Source organism: Chiloscyllium punctatum, chromosome 13 (assembly GCF_047496795.1).
Source record: "Chiloscyllium punctatum isolate Juve2018m chromosome 13, sChiPun1.3, whole genome shotgun sequence".
Classification (NCBI taxonomy): domain Eukaryota; kingdom Metazoa; phylum Chordata; class Chondrichthyes; order Orectolobiformes; family Hemiscylliidae; genus Chiloscyllium; species Chiloscyllium punctatum.
Window position 1 is genome coordinate 102458220 of NC_092751.1, and position 19023 is coordinate 102477242.

The 19023-nt window shown below is 42.5% G+C and overlaps 1 protein-coding gene across 4 annotated transcripts in view; it reads right to left on the bottom strand.

The window, feature by feature from the left end:
* Positions 1–19023, bottom strand: part of ret (ret proto-oncogene receptor tyrosine kinase) — a 130306-nt gene that overhangs the window by 77692 nt on the left and 33591 nt on the right. The gene's annotated exons all lie outside the window — the stretch shown is intronic.

Sequence of the window (19023 nt, forward strand, 5' to 3'; positions counted from 1 at the left end):
ACGCAGAGCGATCAACATAGAGAGTGGAAGGTAGCACAGATCCAAAGTCAATATACATTCAAATAACATTTGGATCCTTTGTCAAGGGACAAACGGGATGTGAGACAGCTGTCAGTGTTGGGCTGCAAGCCCACCACCCAGTCAGAGAGTTGTGGGTTCAAGACGTTTTCCCCCCAAATGGGAGCAAGGATGGAGGTGGGCAAGAGCAGGAGCACGAGCTGTGTGGTCAGCATGCTCAGTGCTGGTACCATCCCACCCTGGTCATTTTCCCAGAGGTGGAGCTGACAGCTGAGAGAGCACCTGCAAATGGTGAGCAGCAAACTAAAGGCAGTTCATGGCCAACTGGCAAAGGCAGTCTGCAATTTTCCATCATTTCAGAGACAAACTAGGCAGTGCACCCATCTGTAACCTTATTTCTCATGTTATCAGAGCAGACTGAATGTTCAGGGAGTAAGATGGAGACTTTATACATGATTGCATCCAATATCATGATATCTGAGATCTGTGCAAATGACAAAATGTGAAATATCCAGTCCAAGGATTGACTATTCACTCCAGAAGGACAACGCCATTATCTCATCTCCTTATGGCGATACAGGGAGTGGTCAGGGTCCACAGCCTTATTTGTCTGGAGATGCCCGATCTCTGAAGCTAATCGGATTTAGGCTTGGTTAATATTTGAATGGGAGTCCACCTGGGGATACTAGATGCAATAGTCTTAAAAAACACAACAGTGCAGTGGTAGTGCCCCTACCCCTAAACTAGCAGGCCCAGATTCAAGTTCCACTGCTCCAGAAATTCATGGGAATTAATGAAAAAAATCAATCACTGAAACATCAATAAGTTGCATTGGCATAGAAACTTTAATGTCCCAAGGTATTTCATAATAGCAACTAGGAGTTTGTTAGCTCAGTTGGCTGGATGCTGGCTTGTGATATAGATGAACACTAACAGCGTGGGTTCAATTTCCACACTGGCTAAAGTGACCAGGAAAGACTCTCCTTCTCAATCTCTCCCCTCACCCAAGGTGTGATTGCCCTCAGGTAAAGCCACCATCAGTCATTTCTTGCAAATGAGAGAGCAGCCATTTTGTCTGGTAGGACTATGTCAACTTTCTAGTGGTCTTCAGGGAAATAAATCTGCCATTCACATCGAGTCTGGCCTATGTGTGACTCCAGACCCACAGCAATGTGGTTCACTCTCAACCACCCTTTGAAATAGTTTACCAATCCACTCAGTTCAAGGGTAGCTAGTGACAGGCAATAAACACCCACAACCCACGAGTAAATTTAAAAACAAGGCTGAATGAATCCACAGCACTGAAATGTAGCATGATCAATGTAGTATATTGGTCCATATGTGATCAATGTAGTATATTGGTCTATATGTGACCAAGTCGTATAGATCCATATGAAAAAGCACCGTAACATATTGGATGTTTCATGTTATAGCATTTCTTCCCTTGAAAAGCATCATATTGTCTGACATATCATTAGCAATAGCTTTAGATTCTTTAATATCACAAAAATTTAACAACAAACTGTTAATTCACACCATCACACATTATGGAGGTGGGGGGGGGGGGAAGGTTGAGGTGGTGAGCAGGTAGGGGTGAGAGACCTCCACAGCTTTAAGGTTACACAACTGAAAGGGAGAAAGTGAGCACTGCAGATGTTGGAGAGTCAGAGTCAAAAAGTGTGGTGCTGGAAAAGCACAGCTGGTCAGGCAGCATCCGAGGAACAGGAAAATCGACATTTCAAGCATAAACTCTTCATCAACATTTCTGATGAGCTTATGCTCAAAATGTTGACTTTCCTGCTCCTCGAACATTCCTGATGAAGAGCTTATGCTTGAAATGTCGATTCTCCTGCTGCTTGATCGGCTGTGCTTTTCCAGCACCACACTTTTTGACAACTGGAAGAAAGCATGACCACCAATGCTGCAGTAACTAAACCTGGGGATGTGCAAGAGGCCAGCAGTGGAGAACCAGAGCAGCAGGGAGGTCTCAGCGGGTTGTGGGGATGGAGGAGACTGCAGAGATAGTGAGCAGACTGACAACAGGGAGGGATTCGGAAATTGAGAGCAAGAATTCTAAAATTGAGCCAGTGTAAGGTACTGAGAATAAGGAGCACAAGTAGCTTCTGCAGATTGTGAAAGACTTCGAAGAGATCTAGTGTAGGTTCTTTTTATATCGCTGTTGCCAGATTTTATAAAAATAAAATTAGCTTTTTATTGGAAAAAGGAAATGAGATTCTCCTCAGCCAGTTCGGGTGGAACAGCTTGCTAGAAATGCAGGAGATGAGTTTCTGGTTAAGTAGTTTCTGAACAGATCAAATAAAATAACGGATTTCCGCAGCTCTGATGCATATTCTGAGAATAGAATCAATGTCTTGATAAGAATAATGTCTTATTCAGTTCACCTTTTTTAGTTAGAGCTCCAGTTCATTCGTGAGATCTTGGCAATGCTTGCTGGGCCAGCATTTATTGCCCGTGCCTATTTGCCCTGGAGACGGTGGTGGGTGGCCTTCTTGAACTGTCTTGTAGGTAGATACACCCACAAATCTGCTGTGGGGGAGTTCCAGGATTCTTATCCAGAAAAAAAAATACTTCCAATTCAGGACGGCGAACAGCTTGGATGGCAGTGATGGTGTTCCCATGTATCTACTGCCCTTGTTCTTCTTGATGGAACTGGTCGTGCATTTGGAAAGTGCTGTTGAAGGAGCCTTAGTGAATTTTTCCAGCGCACGTTGCATCTAACAAGTGCCTGCCCTTTACTTCCTGAGGCCAGTAGTAAACCTTGGCACAATCATTAGCGCCTTGTCAGTAGTGACCCTCTAATGGAAAGAGTTGAAAGTTCTCCATGGCTAATGATGTTCTGGGGAAAGCGATATGCATCTAATTGATAAAAAAAAACTTATCCACGAACATCAATAGAAGATTATTAATAGAAATAACTCAATATTGCCCTGTGTAATGGCATTAGCAGACTGGTTTAACCAATGCACTCGTTTTTGCAGTGTGTGTATATAATTACATTAATAACAACCGGTTCACATCCGGTAAGATGCCTCTTTCTAATATTTCTCACAAATCGTTGTTTCTGCATGAGAGGTCATTCTGGCCAACAACAGTGATATCATATGTACCTTTCAAGCCTAACACCCAATATGTCTGCAATCAAGGCCAGTTAAGGACATTCTGTTTACTGTTCGGAAACAAATGGTTTTGCATGTTGCACATTTGATTTGTGCATTAACCACATCAAACATGGAGCTGGGACACTGGCACACAGGCGGTAACAGTAACATGTTGCATACAGTTACTGAGCCCTGACAATCTGGTCAAGTAAACTCTACACGACTTGTCATTGAATTCTGGTCTCCCTGCTATAGGAAAGATGTTGTGAAACTTTAAAGGGTTTAGTAAAAATTTACAAGGATGTTGCCGGGGTCAGAGCGTTTGAGCTGGAGGGAGAGGCTGAATAGGCTGGGGCTACTTTCCCCGGTACGTCAGACGCTGAGGGGTAGTCTTATATGAGGGGCATGGATAGGGTGAAAAGCCAATGTCTTTTCCCTGAGGTGAGTTTAGATTAGATTCCCTACAGTGTGGAAACAGGCCCTTTGGCCCAACAAGTCCAGACTGACCCTCCAAAGAGTAACCCACCCAGACCCATTTCCCTCTGACTAATGCGCCTAACACTATGGGCAATTTTGAATGGCCAATTCACCTGACCTACACATCTTTGGACTGTGGGAGGAAACCGGAGCACCGGGAGGAAACCCACCTAGATGTGGGGAGAATGTGCAAACTCCACACAGTCACCCGAGACTGGAATCAAACCTGGATTCCCAGTGCTGTAAGGCAGCAGTGTTAACCACTGAGCCACCATGCCGCCCACAGGAGTCCAAAACTAGAGGGCATAGGTTTAAGGTGAGAGGGGAAAGATTTAAAAGGGACCTAAGGGGCATCTTTTTCACACAGAGGGTGATGCATGTATGGAATAAGCTGCCAAAGGAAGTGGTAGAGGCTGGTACAATTACAACATTTAAAAGACATCTGGATGGGTATATGAATATGAACAGGTTTAGAGGGATATGGGCCAAGTGCTGGCAAATGGGACTAGATTCATTTAGAATACCTGGTCGGCATGGTCGAGTTGGACCGAAAGGTCTGTTTCTGCGCTGTATGGCTCTATGTCTGTATGAACCTATTTAAAATGTTGATCTAGGAGTGTGGAAGGGGGTCTTTGCTTCACCACCGTTGCCTCATTGGTGACTTAGAACCTAAATTGGAACCCCAAGGTCTGTCAGTCCCAGCAACGCAGAGTTTGTGGAAGTTAAGACTTGGATTTCTAATGCACCTTCTGCAAGGTTCAATGGCTGAGTTCGGTGAGAATGACTTTGAGAATCTGGGAACAGATTTGTGGTCACTGGGCTTGTGGTCACCTGTTTAAGCCTGGTTGGTGACTCAGGGATAAGTGATTGGCTGAGCGAAATCCTGCAAAAAACTGAGCTCAAAGTATGGTGTAGACATTTTAGACATTGGATAAAACTCTGAATAGGGTTCCTCCATATCCAAACACTAAAACCATCTCTGAACAGGCTGGGGCTGTTTTCCCTGGAGCGTCAGAGGCTGAGGTGTGACCTTATAGAGGTTTACAAAATCATGAGAGGCATGGATAGGGTGAATAGCCAAGGTCTTTTCCTGGGGTAGGGGAGTTCAAAACTAGAGGGTATAGGTATAGGGTGAGAGGGGAAATATTTAAAAGGGACCTAAGGGGCAACTTTTTCACGCAGAGGGTGGTGTGTGTATGGAATGAGCTGCCAGAGGAAGTGGTGAAGGCTGATAGTTCTGAGGCTAACCACATTAACAATACTCAGTATGTCAGCCATTGTCCTTTCAAAGTGCAGTCACTGTAATGTGAGAAAATTTTAACAGAACTAAAATGTAGAACTTCCCCAACAAAAAGCATAGTCTAAAAATTAGGGCCTGACCATTCAGGAGAAAATTTAGGAAGCACTTCTACACACAAAGGGTGGTAGAGGTTTGGAACTCTTTTCCACAAATAGCACTTGATGCTAGATCAGTTGTTAATTTTAAACCTGAGAGAGATTTATTTTTGTAAAACAAAAGTTTTAAGGGATTTGAGTCAAAGGCAAGAGTATGGTGTTAGGCCACAGACTAGCCATGATCTCATTGAATGATGGAAGAGGCTTGAGGGGTTGAATGGCCTACTCCTGTTCCAATGTTCATATATTTTCTTGTGTTGTTGAAACTCCAGTCTATGTAGCTGTATGGCCACAAACTGTGGGCAGTCCCAGTTTATGGATGGCACAATGGCTGAGTGGTTAGCACTGCTACCTCACAGCATCAGGGACCCAGATCCGATTCCACCCTCAGGCGACTGTGTGGATTTTGCACATTCTCCCTGTGTCTGTATGGGTTTCCTCTGAGTGCTCCAGTTTCCTCCCACAGTCCAAAGATGTGCAAGTTAAGAGAGTGGGCCATGCTAAATTTCCCATAGTATTCAGGGATGTGTAAGTTAGGTGGATTAGCCATGGAAAATGCAGAGTTAGAGGGTGGGATGTCCTTTGGATTGTTGATGGGCTGAATGGCCTGCTCCCACACTGTAGGGATTCTTTGAGTTTGGAACACTACCCTTCCTTTGATTCTTGATTAACCATTTGCTATCCTAGATGATGGCATACAATGACTTGCAGACTTATTGTAATTTAGCAACATACTGTTCTGTCTCCCTATATTAACAGCAGGCAGTTTCACCATCCCCTGGAAGTATTGTAAATTATCAGCTGTGGCCACATCATCAAATCCAGAAGCCAATACCTGCAATTGTCACAAACATTTTTAAATGCAATAACTTCCACTCTGGCTATCAATGTTGCTGGTTGAACATTTAAAACAGTGATTAGAAAACAGCACAAGACATTAAGAGACACTAACAAGCCCTTAATCGACATTGGTAAGTAGGGGGTTTAACATGATGGCAGATTTATAGTGCTAAGCAATGCTTTTGTCAATCTGCAGAAATCAGAGGACTGGTCTCTAAGCTGAAGGTGATGCCTTCTCTTTCATGGTTTTTATCCCTCTCTGAATCCAATCTCCTCATTTCAAGTTGCCTTAAACATCTTTATAATCTCATTCCCCAGCAATGTGTTAAATCTTGTCCAGCACCAAACTAACAGACAGCGCAGGAATCGAGCAAAATAGTGGTTATGTAGAAGGGCTGAAGACTCTGGTTCTATCTAATCAACTCAGGCTAATGACTGAGGCTCTGTCAAAGCATCAAGACCACGAGGAAGTGATACCTTGGGCAAGCAGAGTGGGGGGCTTCGGTCATTTGAGTTTGGGGAAGGGGAGTGGAACATTTGAGACAGCCCATCATCACATTACTGAACATTTGGAAGAGGGCTCCAAAATGCAAAGCAGAGAGTGAGATTGATAGTTTCCTGGATTCATGAATATCATCTTTCATGTTGGCATCTGTGACATGACCTCAGACTTAACAGTAAAAACGTAAATACCTTCTCACATAAAGTTACACAAATCCTCAATCAGGCTGACACTCAGTCTATAACACCAGGATATAACTAGACTGAGATAAACAGAATGGTCTTATAACACGCTAGAGGTATTATTATCTCTAAATACCACATGGAAACAGCAAGTTTAACCAAAGGAATAAACAAAGTGTTAAAGTATTTATTTTCTTCTCTTCCCCCTTTATTCTCTCTGTACTAAACAAAGCCAGCCCTTAAATATTTACAGTTTCAAAACAAATTTCAATGACCTCTAAATATATTTAAAAAGAGTTTAGTTGTGAAACCAACAATAATTCTCTTCCTAAACCTCTCTCACTCTAACTGTTTCTTTAACACAGTCCACAAGCATCCACTCCCTCCAACACCAATGCTCAGTTGCAGCAGAGTGTACTACAGGTCGTTCCGGTATAATATGTCTTTCATCAACGTGAATTGGCTATGACACAATTGACAAATCGTGAACACTGTTTGGACACCAGCTGAACACCAACGTTTTACTGAATGGGTATGGCGATTTTATTTAGCAATCTTCTACAGTGCGGTTTTCTACAGTGGTTTCCTATAGCATGATTTTCTATAGTGGTTTCCTATAGCACAGTTTTCTATAGCGGTTTTCTATAGCATGATTTTCTATAGCGGTTTCCTATAGCACGGTTTTCAGTAGCAGTTTCCTATAGCATGATTTTTTATAGTGGTTTCTTAAAGCACAATTTTCTATCGTGGTTTCTTGTAGCACGGTTTCTTATAGCGCATTTTTCTACAGTGGCTTCCTATAGTGCAGTTTTCTAAAGTGGTTTCCTATAGCATAATTTTCTATAGCACAACATTGCAGAGGAATGCAACCATTGTGTTATACCAGAACACCCTGTAAGTACAAGAGGCAGTGCAAATAGAAATCCTGCAAAGATCCTCAGATAGCACTTTCAAAATCCATGTCCACTTCCACCTAAAAGGATAAGGATCTCAGATCCATGGGAACACCTCCACCTGCAAGTTCCTCTCCAAGCCACTCACCATCCTGACTTTCTTCACCGTTGCTCAATTAAACTCTAGGAATTCCCTTCCTAAAGGATCAGCCTATAGCACATGGATTGCAGCGATTCAAGAAGGCTCAGTGGTTAGCACTGCTACTCCACAGCACTAGGGACCCAGGTTCGATTCCACCCTCGGGTGACTGTGTGGTGCTTGCACGTTCTCCCCATGTTGGTTTTCTCTGGGTGCTCCAGTTTCCTCCCACAGTCCAAAGATGTGCAGATTAGGTGGTTTGGCATTGCTAAATTGCCCCATAGAGTCACCAGGGATTGTGGGTTAGTCATGGGAAATGCTGGGTTACAGAGATGGGGTGAGTGCTGGGTCTGGATGGGATCCTCTATGGAGGGCCTTAACAGGCCAAATAGCCCCCTTCCATATTATAGGGATTCTATGATTCTAAGGCAGCTCACCACCACCTTCTCAGGGGCAACTTGGGACAGGCAACAAATACTGGCCTAGCCAGCAATGCCCACATCCCATGAAGGAATTTAAAAAAGACATGAAATAGGGAGTAGCTGTCTCAGAGCAAAGGTTGGACATGCTAGGTTTATACTTCTCAACGAGGTGCAGATGCTGGAAACCAGATTCTGGATTAGTGGTGCTGGAAGAGCACAGCAGTTCTGGCAGCATCCAAGTAGCTTCGAAATCGACGTTTTGGGTTATTCCTGATGAAGGGCTTTTGCCCGAAACGTCGATTTCGAAGCTACTTGGATGCTGCCAGAACTGCTGTGCTCTTCCAGCACCACTAATCCAGAATTGTACTTTTCAACTCCAACAGCTACAAGAGCCAATGACATTGAAATATATCAGATCCTAAGGGTCTTGACAAGGTTACAGGCACTGCCCAGTTTGTGAGCAGGTTCTGTACTGGAGTCCATTCGGACATTGAGCTGTACGCTAGTTGGAACGCAATGCAGGACAATATAAAGCAGAAAGTGAGGACTGCAGATGCTGGAGAACAGAGTCAAAAGGTCTGGCGCTGAAAAAGCACAGCATCCAAGGAGCAAAAGAATCGACGTTTAGGGCACATGCCCTTCATCAGGAATATAAAGCATGTGTTTATAAGAACAGGAAATGTATGTATACTGGATCTTTACAGTTAATCCTCAAATAAGATCATATTTGTAAGTACAAGTATTCATAAATCAGATGTTCCTAAACTGGGGACCCGCTATATGTGGAAAGGATGTTTCCTCTTCTGGAAGAATCTAGAACTAAGGGTCGCTATTTGAAAATAAAGCGTACCCATTTAAACCAGACATGAGGTGGAAATAGAGTCATAGAGTCATAGAGATGTACAGCATGGAAACAGACCCTTTGGTCCAAACTATCCATGCCGACCAGATATCCCAACCCAATCTAGTCCCACCTGCCAGCACCCAGCCATATCCCTCCAAACCCTTCCTATTCATATACCCATCCAGATGCCTTTTAAATGTTGCAATTGTACCAGCCTCCACCACTTCCTCTGGCAGCTCATTCCATACTCATACCACCTTCTGTGAAAAAGTTGCCCTGTAGGTCTCTTTTATATCTTTTCCCTCTCACCCTAAACCTATACCCTCTAGTTCTGGACTCCCTCACCCCAGGGAAAAGACTTTGCCTATTTACCCTATCCATGACACTCACACGCCCTTCCAGACACACACACTCCCACATTCACACATGCACCCCCTCACAGACTTAAGACACTCTGCACTCACTACACACACACACACATACACTTTCTCACACTCACAGCCCCCAACCCAGACAGACACACACACAGACAGACAGACAAAGACCCACATGCACACATGTATTTTGTGGGGTGAATTTGTACTTGCAGGATTACATTGTACTTTGCTCAAAAACTGCATGCATTCATGTCGAACTCTGAGCTCAAAAACTGCATGAATTTATGTAAAACTCTGTTATCTCACTTTTTAGATTAGAATCAATCTAAACATCATGGCATAGACCGAGAACACAGGGGGCTAACACCTTCAACATGTTGTCTAGCTATCACCATTGTTAACAGCTAGCCCGAGAATGCAACTTTTTATAAAAAGGTTTTGTGATTTACAAACGAATGAAGTGAAACTATCACTGTATTCTAACAGATGAAAGGCTTAACAGACAATCAATTTTTCAATATATAATTTCAGTTACATCACACTGTAAATTTTTGCTATAAATTCTGTGTGTTAGAATTGAGCCCTCCACTACCACCTGATGAAGGAGCGATGCTCTGAAAGCTAGTGCTTCCAATTAAACCTGTTGGACTATAACCTGGTGTTGTGTGATTTTTAACTTTGTACACCCCAGTCCAACACCGGCATCTCCAAATCATGCCTGTCATAATTTTATAAACCTCTATAAGGTGACCCCTCAGCCTCCGACACTCCAGGGAAAACAGCCCCAGCCTGTTCAGCCCCTCCCTATAGCTCAAATCCTCCAACCCTAGCAACATCCTTGTAAATCTTTCCTGAACCCTTTCAAGTTTCACAACATCCTTCCGATAGGAAGGAAACCAGAATTGTACACAATATTCCAACAGTGGCCTAACTAATGTCCTGTACAGCCACAACATGACCTCACAACTCCTGTACTCAATACTCTGACCAATAAAGGAAAGCATACCAAATGCCTGTTACTGCTGCTGTTGCAAATTTCTCATTGCTTCTAACTGTCTCTCCAACCGATCCATTCGATCTGATAAGATTCGCATCCAACAGCATTTATGGCAGATATAATCTGCAGTAACCCTTAAACTCTCTTTAAACTCCCACATCTGACAAGAAGTACATATCACTGTACTAAAGGCCATTTTTGCTCCTTCACAATCTGCAGACCCAGAAAATAACACATCTTATTCCTCTATAAAACACTGCCCCAGGTTAAATTAATAGCTCTGGCTTATGTTTTAAGTTTAATCAAGAGACATATCTCCAAAAACATATAATCAAGAAAGAATCCACTCTACTCACTACTGTAGCCTTTCTGTTGGACACACTTAAAAACAACGATTAACTTATCTGATTCTGTGCTGTGAACTTCGGCCAAACAGGTTCCTCCAAGATTAGTTGTGAATTTCACTGTTTGTTAATTTTCCCAGACGCACTCCAATGTCCAGCGATACATGAATTCATAACAGCAAAGGCAATAACTGTGCAGGTTTTTTTTCTTTCTCTCTCTCTCACTCTCTCTCTCTCTCTCCTGCACTGTCCTCACCATGTGCTTCCTTTGTCTGTTCTTCTCCCTTTTAAAACCGTTGTTGTTTTGACTTTTTTTCTAAAGTTCCAAAACAATGCAAAAGCATATGAAACAGTATTTGCTGCTCCTGGAATTCAAGGAAATCACCACCAGCACCTAAAATACCTCAAAAAAAGGAGCAGCTCTTACAGCCAGAAATTTTTCCCGTCCTCCATCTTGGACTACCCAGAATCCATCTCTCTCAGGGAGTCGAGAGGTTTTGGAATTCTCTTTCTAAAAATGCCGTAGAATGAAGTCCACTAATGTTTTTAAGGCAGAGGTAGATATATTCTTGACAAGAAGACGGCAAAAGTTTATTAGGGATAGGCAGGAATGTGGAGCAATTAGATCAACCATGGTCATACTGAAGGGTGGAATAGACTCAAGGAGCCCAATGGCCTACTCCTGCTCCTAATTTTGATGTTTATATGTTTGTATATTTCAAGTCACGTAGAGAGAGATTGGAATGGATGGCCACAGAAGTAGGTTTTCAGGAGTATCTTGAAACATGAGAGGAAGGCAAAGAGATTTAAAAATATGATTTCAGAGTTTAAGGCCGCCAAAGCCATTGATAACAGAGCAAAGGAAACTGGAGACTCTCAAGTAGCCAGAATTGGAGGGTATTACAGAGCTAAGGAGCACAGTAGCCATGGAGACAATACCTGCATTAAATAAATACAATCAACAAATTTTCTTTCCTATTATTGTTGATAAAATTACTAAAGAAAGAAAGTTTGCATTGGTATAGCACCCATGAAGAATATTTTAAAGCACTTTGAAGTATTTTGAAGCACTGTTTTTAGGAAATACAGCAGCCAATTTGTGCATAAAAATACCCATAAATGTAACACGATAAAGACCAGATAATCTGTTTTAGTGATGTAGCCATACAGCACAGAAATAGGCCCTTCGACCCAACTCATCCATGCCGAACAGATATCCTAAATTAATTTAGTCCTATTTGCCTGTGTTTGGCCAATATCCCTCTAAACCCTTCCTGTTCATGTACCCATCAGACGCCTTTTAAATGCTGTAATTGTACCAGCCTCCACCACTTCCTCTGGCAGCTCATTCCATACAAGCACCACCTTCTGTGTGAAAAAGCTGTTCCTTAGGTTCCTTTTAAGTAATTCCCTTCTCACTTTAAACCTATGCCCTCTAGTTTTGCACCCCCCTATCCTGAAAAAAAGACCTTGTCTATTCACTCTATTCATGTCCCTCATGATTTTATCAATCTCTATAAGGTCACCCTCTTTGACCCCCGATGGTCCAGGGAAAATAGTCCCAGTCTATTCAGACTCTCCCGATAGCTTAAATCCCCCAACTCTGACAACATCCTTGTAAATCTTGATCTAATGTAGTTTTCTACGTGTTAGTGTAACATTGAGAGCATGAAATAATGTTGGTGAGGTATTTCACATCCAATTCAGAGGGCTGGCCAGGTTTCAGTTTGATATCCGAATATCCAATACCACAACACTCTCCATCAGCACCACACCGGAGAATCAGCTTTCGTACTGAAAAATCTTGAGTCCAGCATCTGCTCACTCAGAGGCAAGAGTTCAGCCTCTACAGACGTTTTGATCATAGAAAGAGCCATTTTGTGTGGTACTACCTGGTCTTTTAAGTAAAATTTAGTACTGGGTCATGAAAGACTTAAACCCAGACATCATATTATGTTAAGTGGGACAGTTGTGAGATCTTGGTACCCACCCTGCAAGGACAGAATATAGAAAATCAGGATCAAAGCAGCCAAGCAATCAATGACTGAGAACTGGAATGAGGGCATTGAGTGAGAAAGAGATGAAAGAAAATACCTCAAAACCCTATACCAAGCAATAACTCAAGACAAACAATGCCAGGACTTAAACAATTAAAAGTAGGGCCTTGGGTAGTGTTGTGGACTAGAGAGACCTTGGGGGTTCAGGTACATAATTCTTTAAAGTTTGCATCACATGTAGTAAAGGTGATTAAGAAGGCACTTGCTGTCATTGCTCATATCTTTAAGTATAGGAATTGGGATGTCAAGTTGAGGTTGTACAGGATGTTGATGAGACCTCTTCTGGACGGTGTCCAGTTCTGTTATAGGAAGGATATTATTAAGCTAGAAGGTCTGTTTCCATGCTGTTTGACTCTATGACTAATACTTTCTCAGAGCAGGGTGTCTGAATGGGATGTGAAGCTTCCAAATACTGTGAACACTAGAGGGTGCTGCAACCAGGGGAAGTGACAGCATCTGGGGCTGTGTATCCACTGGGACTAATTCATATCGATTGCAAATTGAAAGCTGATTGAAACTGAAGATTGGAGAGCAGACCTAACTCTGAAATCCGAGAAGATGAAGCTGGTGATCTAGAGGTCATTATGTTACAGCATACCCCTGACCCTCTCATCTACACACTCGCATTTTAGCAGCCAAACTGTCCAAATACTTTCATTTCAAATTAGTTTCTAGGTGACACATCTGTATGTTGTAGGCAAAAACTATGAAGGTATCCCCTTTCTCACAAGGGTAAGGAAAGGCAATAGGGACACAGTGAGGTTTTCTAGCGTTTATGCTTCCTCTTTAAATCACCCATAATCCCAACATGGAAATGTTTGCTGTCGATGAGTTAAAATCCTGCAACTCCCTCCCTAAAAGCACCGTGACTGTCCCTTTAGGACAAGAACTGCAATGCGTGCAAGAAGGCAGCCTCACTATCACCTTCTCAAGGGCAAACTAGTGATGGAAAACAAATGCTACTCTTACCAAAATGCCCACATCCAGGGATTGAATTTTGAAAGGAGGTCAGGTTAAGATGCATAGGGCATGGTTTCAAACAACTTATCCTTTGCTCATCTCCCTATATTGACTGTAATCAATGAAGTCTGAGACACAATAGACCCACAGAGTTTGTTGTCAGGGTAATACTGACTCTTAAGAAAGATTTCTGAGCATCCCACGCAGACGCACTCAGAGTCTGTGACTTGTGGAGACGTGGACAGCACAGGGTTAGGCAAACTGGCCTTTCATATTAGATCATAGAGAATAGAATCACAGAATCATACAAAGGCCCTTCAGCCCATTGAGTCTATGCCACCAAAACAATGTTAAATCTACATTAGTCCCACTTTCCAGCATTTTGCCCAAAGACTTGAATGTTACAACATTTCAAGTGCTCATCCAAGTACCTCTTAAAGGTGGTGAGGTTTCCCACCTCAACTCCCCTCCTAGGCAGTGCATTCCAGACCCCACCAGCCTCTGGGTGAAAACTCCCCTCGAAATGTCTTGCCTTCCACCTTAAAAACATGTCCCCTCATAACCGACCCTTCATCAAAAATGTTTTCTACCAGCTCAACTGGAACTGAGAAGTGAGTGCTTTTTAAAATTATAAATGTCCACCTGAAAAATAAGTCAATAAACACAGAAATAGACTACACTGAGAAACTTCAGCAGCATGATCTGTGCTCACACATAAATCTTAAGATCTCATGGACCTTAAACCACCTCCAGTACATCCTCCCAAGATGGACTGAGCTGCCGAAGGAAGTGGTGGAGCCGGGAATAATTACAACATTTAAAAGGCATCTGGATGGGTACATGAACAGGAAGGGTTGAGAGGGATATGGGCCAAATGTTGGAAAATAGGATTAGATTAATTTAGGATAACTGGTCGACATGGACGAGTTGGATCGAAGGATCTGTTCCTGTGTTGTATGTCTCTCTGTGTGAACACCACTTGGCAAAATCTGCTGTCATTGTGTCTAATATTTACAACATCCAAGGAATCCAGAGGACAATATATATCAACAGATATATTTGATCAATGATTCCATTACAGGGATTGTGGATCAATCCTAACGCATTTGCTGTATAACCACTAAAAACATGTCTGGGTATGAACATTCAGATTGAAGCTACATATTTAACCATAGTGGTTTTTGTGTTAAAGCAGACCACAAGTAGAGATGGTGATCTTGGAGGTGGCATGGGCACTCATTTAGGTATGTGTGCCCAACCAACACCAACACCCCACTCCCCAACTATCTTCACCCTCAGGAGAGAGGGTGAAGGCTACAGAGAGGAAAGATAAACTTTTTAAGCTGTTTCAGTTTTAATAATATCAGTGTAATATTAAGATATTCAGAAGTTTATCATTTATACAATTTATTCAGTACTTTATTCTGTAATCTAAGATGAGACCAGAACATGGTAATATTATCCACTTTTTTCTGTACCTAGGTACAAGTGACAATATATTAAATAAATAAATAAATCTCTTTCCTGGCTGTCTACATGGGCATGACCAAGTCATAGAGCTGCCAGTCTCTATCTGGCTGGCAGTTCCTGGAAGGTGGGACTTCCGCAAACCCCTTTTGCCCTGACACCCCTCCTCTGAACCCACCTCCCATTCTTCATTCCAGAGGATGTCTTGCTGGTGCCCTCACTGCCCCTAGATTGGGTTATGGTTCTGTGGGCATTCTCTGGAAGAGGCAGCTGCAAATCTCTGGCCAGGTCTACATTCAGCAGGCAAGATTCCCCCATCCCTCAAAATGATTCTACCAAAGCGATTAGGAATTTCCACAAGGTTGCAAGATACCTGGCATAGCACCAGAAAGTAAAGATCTTGGGGGCATCTATACTCCAGAGTAAAATACCACCTGTCCTCCTCCAGCCTCTGCACATAAATATGACAAAAAGGAGACAAACAACAGCAACCTACAATTTACATAGCACCTTTGTTGAACTGTCAACACCTTGATTTAAAAACTCTTACCCTAGTGTTCACACATCCTTCCATGATCCCACCTTCCCCAACTCTGAAATTGCTTTTGGCCCAACAATCCTCTGAAATCTCTGCGTTCCTCCAATCCTATGTATTTGCAGATTTAGAGTGTTGACATCCTGGAGATCTCCATTTTTAGATTTGTAAATGACCAGCCCTGAATCTCTACATCCATACACAGGACAAATTTCGATTATGTTCTTTTGGTTATCACACTTAACTAAATTTAGCTGTACCTACCACACTGCAAACCTCTCTAAGTCCTTACATAACCTCACTCTTGCCCCTCATTTTACCAGGCTCTATAATTTGGTATCACCAGCAATTTTCTACAAGCAAAGGCTGAGAGAGTTCTCAACACATGTTTGGAGTGCACCTGAAGTTCCATCCGACCAATACAAGATTCACTCTTTTACACCTCCATCTCTGCTTACACACAGATCTGGAGAGAGTTTAGCAATCAGTACACACCTTCAGGTGAACAAAATCAGTGGATAAATCTGAGAATTGCTTCCACATCAATAGTTTTATATCCTTGCAGAATTATGAACCTCTCCCTTTGGCAGAGGCAATAATGGGATGCGATCTAAACTGGGCAGGAAAATCGCTAATGTTTGGAGGTCAATGAGGGGCAATGGGAGAACCATACTCGTAGTTTAATGTTTCAACGTCCTTAGGAAATAATGGATTCTCCAGAGTGATTACAAGACTAATCTCATCAAGTGCCTTAAATTATATTACAGACCATCGGAGTGACCTCTTGGCTGAACCCAGAGATGGGATTACATTCTTGAGACCAATCTCACAGCCTGTGTCAGACAGCCTTACAGATTGTTTCGGATGGTGCAAATGGCATAGCTGTAAATTATTGACCATGACTGTTGTTTCTAAAGAGAAGGATTCCCAAAGAAGGATGACAAGTTTATGGAAGTACAGCCAGTAACCGTGACGATCATTGCCTGGTGGGTACAGTATGTGCATAAGAACATGGTCCAGCATACACAATCAGTCAAACTTCCATAGAAACACAGAAAATAGTTGCAGGAGGAGGCCATTCTGCCCTTCGACCTTGCATCACCATTCAACGTGATCATGGCTGACCATACAATCTCAGTATACCATTCCTGCCCTCTCCCCATGTCCCTTGATCCCTTTAGTCACAAGGACCATGTCCAGCTCCCTCTTGAATATATCGAACAAGCTGACCCCCCAACAGTTTCCTGTGGGTTAGAATTCCACAGGTTCAAAACTCTCTGGGTGAAGAAATTCTTCCTCATCTCAGTCCGGAATGGCTTACCCCTTCTTCTTAGATTGTGAAGATTGCATCATTGTAGAAGAGTGTGGAGCTCCTTCATATTCTGACTGGAGTAAATAAGACCCAATGTACTGGAAACTTATCATTTCCTGTTGGTAAGGACACAGGTACCAGGACGATATGATAGGAGCACTTTAAAATTGTGAGAGGATGGGGCAGGGTACATACAGGGAAGATTGATTCACCGTTGAAAGATTTACAACACGGGCCGATAGAGATAATTAAACACAGGAGCACGCAAACAAGCACAATCTCTTTAAGATGGAGAGTTGCAAGCTTGTGAATTTCTTTTCCAGATTTTGTAGTTGAAGTTGTAGTTATGTGTTGTTTAAGATAAGGGAGAGAGGCAGATGAAATTAAAAGGAATGCAGAGATATGCGCACAGTAAGAAAATGTGATTAAGATGGTTTATTTATGTTGAGAATTAACATCGACATAAGCCAGTTAATCGGAATGGCCTGTTTCCAGAACTTCATCTTTTATGTCTTTCTATAACTAAATGAGCTAGTGAGTCATCTTTTTGCATGAAATGACTACTGTCGGTGGCAGTGTAAAAACTATCACAGCATTTCAAAACCATTAACCGTGTGTGCAGCATTTTGAAATGTGTCTGAGATTCCACAATGAACTGGGCAAATGCAAGATCTGAGGAAGGGTCACTCAACCTGACATGTTAACTCTGATTTCTCTCCACTGTTACTGCCAGACTTGCTGAGCTTTGCCAGCAATGTCTGCTTTTGCAAGCAAACACAAGTCGGTCTTTCCACCATTAATGTAGAGACATCTTTTTTTATGCAGTAATGGAAGAAACTTTTCCTTTTCAAACGATGTGGAGGTGCTGGTGTTGAACTGGGATGGACAAAGTCAGAAGTCACATGACACCAGCTTATAGTCCAAAAGGTTTATTTGAAGTCACAAGCTTTCAGAGCGGTGCTCCTTCATCAGGGGAAGTCACGTTACCCGCCAAAGGAGCAGCACTCTAAAGGCTGGTGATTTCAAATAAACCTGTTGGACTATAAATTGCTGTCATGTGATGTCTGCCTTTTTCAAATGAACAACAGACCTCATACACACTAATATCCTGTAGGCAGCAGTACAGGGAAATATGGAGCTAATATTCTGAATGGACTGGCACTGGATTAATTGGCATTTTCTTCATCTGTTGAGTGCTGGGTGGGAATGAGGGATATCAGAGCTTTGACTCCAGAACATTGCCAGTTTCTGCACTGATGAACCCCCTAGACTCCCTTCAGCCTGATGGGGTTCATGATTCCAGAGCTTAAGCACTTGTATGGCTTCAGTAACGTAGCAAGGCAACCCAAGGCATTTCTCAGGCGCATTACCAAACTGAACTGGACATCATGTTACATCAGAAGATATTCAGCCAGAGGTCGGTTCTGAGAAATTACCTAAACGCCCCAAGGAAAAGAAGCAGAGAAGAATAAGGAAGGTTGTTCCAGATCTTAAGGCTAGGGAGCTGAATATGTTCCAAACAGCTTGAGAGATTCTAACAATCCAGCCCTTGAAAATACAGCCACTTCACCAGTGGATAGGCAGTGTACAGACTAAAAAGAGTAGGACACATCTAACTGTTTATTCATCATAGGCTTTCTATATTTCAAATTTTTGCTAATACATCAGATCCTTCCTCAAAACCAGTGTGCTTTTGTGTAGAGAATTAATCAATAATGGATTAACATTTGCCTGGGTTAGGGGGAGAATACAGAATGATACAGTAAAATTAGTCTCAGTTGACTGTCTTAATCAATTACTACCTCTAACTCCCTCAGGACGTCCATTTAATTGGGTAGACCTGTTTGTCTCAAGGAGTGATCAGACAGGCACTCAATCAATCAGTGCTGAAACTGGTCACTCAAGGAGACATACATGTGCTTTAATTCTCTCTGCTCCTGGAAAACATTTGCTCCATCCACTGAAGTTTCTTTTGCGCATGTTTGCCAATTTGAGGGGAATGAAACAATGTTCCACATATTGGAGCAGAAGGTCAGAGATTAGACAAAATAGCATCTTTTCCAGTTGTTCCCTATAATTATCTATCTGATTTACTGCAGCACACAGGTGAGACCTCACATTAACCAACTCTGTGAAAGTCAAC